The sequence below is a fragment of the Musa acuminata genome, unplaced genomic scaffold (assembly GCF_036884655.1).
Source record: "Musa acuminata AAA Group cultivar baxijiao unplaced genomic scaffold, Cavendish_Baxijiao_AAA HiC_scaffold_152, whole genome shotgun sequence".
Lineage (NCBI taxonomy): Eukaryota > Viridiplantae > Streptophyta > Magnoliopsida > Zingiberales > Musaceae > Musa > Musa acuminata.
Genome location: NW_027020427.1, coordinates 45,001 through 50,000, shown reverse-complemented (window position 1 = coordinate 50,000; position 5,000 = coordinate 45,001).

Here is a 5,000-nt window from a genome sequence, read left to right as displayed (position 1 = left end):
TGTTTTGGCCTGTTTTTGGTCTGTTCTGGCGTGGCGCGGTGACCGTCGTGAGCGGAGCAAAACGTCAGCCATCTCAGCACCTTGGAACCCCCCGGGTGGCACAGGGCTGGATGGGGCTTTCGTATAGCAGGGACGGTGCTGCCTCACGCTTCGCTCGCTGTTCGCCGCTCGCCGCTCGCTCGCGCAACCTAAAATGGCCAGTTTTGGCCCGTTTTTGGGCTGTTTTGGCCTGTTTTTGGTCCGTTCTTGCGTGGCACGGCGACCGTCGTGAGCGGAGCAAAACGTCAGCCATCTCAGCACCCTGGAACCCCCCGGGTGGCACAGGGCTGGATGGGGCTTTCGTATAGCAGGGACGGTGCTGCCTCTCGCTTCGCTCGCTGTTCGCCGCTCACCGCTCGCTCGCTCAGCCAAAAATGGCCAGTTTTGGCCCGTTTTTGGGCTGTTTTGGCCTGTTTTTGGTCCGTTCTTGCATGGCGCGGTGACCGTCGTGAGCGGAGCAAAACGTCAGCCATCTCAGCACCCTGGAACCCCCCGGGTGGCACAGGGCTGGATGGGGCTTTCGTATAGCAGGGACGGTGCTGCCTCACGCTTCGCTCGCTGTTCGCCGCTCGCCGCTCGCTCGCGCAGCCAAAAATGACCAGTTTTGGCCCGTTTTTGGGCTGTTTTGGCCTGTTTATGGTCCGTTCTTGCGTGGTGCGGTGACCGTCGTGAGCGGAGCAAAACGTCAGCCATCTCAGCACCCTGGAACCCCCCGGGTGGCACAGGGCTGGATGGGGCTTTCGTATATAGCAGGGACGGTGCTGCCTCTCGCTTCGCTCGCTGTCCGCCGCTCGCCGCTCGCTCGCGCAGCCAAAAATGGCCAGTTTTGGCCCGTTTTTGGGCCGTTTTGGCCAGTTTTTGGCCTGTTCTTGCATTGCGCGGTGACCGTCGAGAGCGGAGCAAAACGTCAGCCATCTCAGCACCCTGGAACCCCCCGGGTGGCACAGGGCTGGATGGGGCTTTCGTATAGCAGGGACGGTGCTGCCTCTCGCTTCGCTCGCTGTCCGCCGCTCGCCGCTCGCTCGTGCAGCCAAAAATGGCCAGTTTTGGCCCGTTTTTGGGCCGTTTTGGCCAGTTTTTGGCCTGTTCTTGCATTGCGCGGTGACCGTCGAGAGCGGAGCAAAACGTCAGCCATCTCAGCACCCTGGAACCCCCCGGGTGGCACAGGGCTGGATGGGGCTTTCGTATAGCAGGGACGGTGCTGCCTCTCGCTTCGCTCGCTGTCCGCCGCTCGCCGCTCGCTCGTGCAGCCAAAAATGGCCAGTTTTGGCCCGTTTTTGGGCCGTTTTGGCCAGTTTTTGGCCTGTTCTTGCATTGCGCGGTGACCGTCGAGAGCGGAGCAAAACGTCAGCCATCTCAGCACCCTGGAACCCCCCGGGTGGCACAGGGCTGGATGGGGCTTTCGTATAGCAGGGACGGTGCTGCCTCTCGCTTCGCTCGCTGTCCGCCGCTCGCCGCTCGCTCGTGCAGCCAAAAATGGCCAGTTTTGGCCCGTTTTTGGGCCGTTTTGGCCAGTTTTTGGCCTGTTCTTGCATTGCGCGGTGACCGTCGAGAGCGGAGCAAAACGTCAGCCATCTCAGCACCCTGGAACCCCCCGGGTGGCACAGGGCTGGATGGGGCTTTCGTATAGCAGGGACGGTGCTGCCTCTCGCTTCGCTCGCTGTCCGCCGCTCGCCGCTCGCTCGTGCAGCCAAAAATGGCCAGTTTTGGCCCGTTTTTGGGCCGTTTTGGCCAGTTTTTGGCCTGTTCTTGCATTGCGCGGTGACCGTCGAGAGCGGAGCAAAACGTCAGCCATCTCAGCACCCTGGAACCCCCCGGGTGGCACAGGGCTGGATGGGGCTTTCGTATAGCAGGGACGGTGCTGCCTCTCGCTTCGCTCGCTGTCCGCCGCTCGCCGCTCGCTCGTGCAGCCAAAAATGGCCAGTTTTGGCCCGTTTTTGGGCCGTTTTGGCCAGTTTTTGGCCTGTTCTTGCATTGCGCGGTGACCGTCGAGAGCGGAGCAAAACGTCAGCCATCTCAGCACCCTGGAACCCCCCGGGTGGCACAGGGCTGGATGGGGCTTTCGTATAGCAGGGACGGTGCTGCCTCTCGCTTCGCTCGCTGTCCGCCGCTCGCCGCTCGCTCGTGCAGCCAAAAATGGCCAGTTTTGGCCCGTTTTTGGGCCGTTTTGGCCAGTTTTTGGCCTGTTCTTGCATTGCGCGGTGACCATCGAGAGCGGAGCAAAACGTCAGCCATCTCAGCACCCTGGAACCCCCCGGGTGGCACAGGGCTGGATGGGGCTTTCGTATAGCAGGGACGGTGCTGCCTCTCGCTTCGCTCGCTGTCCGCCGCTCGCCGCTCGCTCGTGCAGCCAAAAATGGCCAGTTTTGGCCCGTTTTTGGGCCGTTTTGGCCAGTTTTTGGCCTGTTCTTGCATTGCGCGGTGACCGTCGAGAGCGGAGCAAAACGTCAGCCATCTCAGCACCCTGGAACCCCCCGGGTGGCACAGGGCTGGATGGGGCTTTCGTATAGCAGGGACGGTGCTGCCTCTCGCTTCGCTCGCTGTCCGCCGCTCGCCGCTCGCTCGTGCAGCCAAAAATGGCCAGTTTTGGCCCGTTTTTGGGCCGTTTTGGCCAGTTTTTGGCCTGTTCTTGCATTGCGCGGTGACCGTCGAGAGCGGAGCAAAACGTCAGCCATCTCAGCACCCTGGAACCCCCCGGGTGGCACAGGGCTGGATGGGGCTTTCGTATAGCAGGGACGGTGCTGCCTCTCGCTTCGCTCGCTGTCCGCCGCTCGCCGCTCGCTCGCGCAGCCAAAAATGGCCAGTTTTGGCCCGTTTTTGGGCCGTTTTGGCCAGTTTTTGGCCTGTTCTTGCATTGCGCGGTGACCGTCGAGAGCGGAGCAAAACGTCAGCCATCTCAGCACCCTGGAACCCCCCGGGTGGCACAGGGCTGGATGGGGCTTTCGTATAGCAGGGACGGTGCTGCCTCTCGCTTCGCTCGCTGTCCGCCGCTCGCCGCTCGCTCGTGCAGCCAAAAATGGCCAGTTTTGGCCCGTTTTTGGGCCGTTTTGGCCAGTTTTTGGCCTGTTCTTGCATTGCGCGGTGACCGTCGAGAGCGGAGCAAAACGTCAGCCATCTCAGCACCCTGGAACCCCCCGGGTGGCACAGGGCTGGATGGGGCTTTCGTATAGCAGGGACGGTGCTGCCTCTCGCTTCGCTCGCTGTCCGCCGCTCGCCGCTCGCTCGTGCAGCCAAAAATGGCCAGTTTTGGCCCGTTTTTGGGCCGTTTTGGCCAGTTTTTGGCCTGTTCTTGCATTGCGCGGTGACCGTCGAGAGCGGAGCAAAACGTCAGCCATCTCAGCACCCTGGAACCCCCCGGGTGGCACAGGGCTGGATGGGGCTTTCGTATAGCAGGGACGGTGCTGCCTCTCGCTTCGCTCGCTGTCCGCCGCTCGCCGCTCGCTCGTGCAGCCAAAAATGGCCAGTTTTGGCCCGTTTTTGGGCCGTTTTGGCCAGTTTTTGGCCTGTTCTTGCATTGCGCGGTGACCGTCGAGAGCGGAGCAAAACGTCAGCCATCTCAGCACCCTGGAACCCCCCGGGTGGCACAGGGCTGGATGGGGCTTTCGTATAGCAGGGACGGTGCTGCCTCTCGCTTCGCTCGCTGTCCGCCGCTCGCCGCTCGCTCGCGCAGCCAAAAATGGCCAGTTTTGGCCCGTTTTTGGGCCGTTTTGGCCAGTTTTTGGCCTGTTCTTGCATTGCGCGGTGACCGTCGAGAGCGGAGCAAAACGTCAGCCATCTCAGCACCCTGGAACCCCCCGGGTGGCACAGGGCTGGATGGGGCTTTCGTATAGCAGGGACGGTGCTGCCTCTCGCTTCGCTCGCTGTCCGCCGCTCGCCGCTCGCTCGTGCAGCCAAAAATGGCCAGTTTTGGCCCGTTTTTGGGCCGTTTTGGCCAGTTTTTGGCCTGTTCTTGCATTGCGCGGTGACCGTCGAGAGCGGAGCAAAACGTCAGCCATCTCAGCACCCTGGAACCCCCCGGGTGGCACAGGGCTGGATGGGGCTTTCGTATAGCAGGGACGGTGCTGCCTCTCGCTTCGCTCGCTGTCCGCCGCTCGCCGCTCGCTCGTGCAGCCAAAAATGGCCAGTTTTGGCCCGTTTTTGGGCCGTTTTGGCCAGTTTTTGGCCTGTTCTTGCATTGCGCGGTGACCGTCGAGAGCGGAGCAAAACGTCAGCCATCTCAGCACCCTGGAACCCCCCGGGTGGCACAGGGCTGGATGGGGCTTTCGTATAGCAGGGACGGTGCTGCCTCTCGCTTCGCTCGCTGTCCGCCGCTCGCCGCTCGCTCGTGCAGCCAAAAATGGCCAGTTTTGGCCCGTTTTTGGGCCGTTTTGGCCAGTTTTTGGCCTGTTCTTGCATTGCGCGGTGACCGTCGAGAGCGGAGCAAAACGTCAGCCATCTCAGCACCCTGGAACCCCCCGGGTGGCACAGGGCTGGATGGGGCTTTCGTATAGCAGGGACGGTGCTGCCTCTCGCTTCGCTCGCTGTCCGCCGCTCGCCGCTCGCTCGCGCAGCCAAAAATGGCCAGTTTTGGCCCGTTTTTGGGCCGTTTTGGCCAGTTTTTGGCCTGTTCTTGCATTGCGCGGTGACCGTCGAGAGCGGAGCAAAACGTCAGCCATCTCAGCACCCTGGAACCCCCCGGGTGGCACAGGGCTGGATGGGGCTTTCGTATAGCAGGGACGGTGCTGCCTCTCGCTTCGCTCGCTGTCCGCCGCTCGCCGCTCGCGCAGCCAAAAATGGCCAGTTTTGGCCCGTTTTTGGGCCGTTTTGGCCAGTTTTTGGCCTGTTCTTGCATTGCGCGGTGACCGTCGAGAGCGGAGCAAAACGTCAGCCATCTCAGCACCCTGGAACCCCCCGGGTGGCACAGGGCTGGATGGGGCTTTCGTATAGCAGGGACGGTGCTGCCTCTCGCTTCGCTCGCTGTT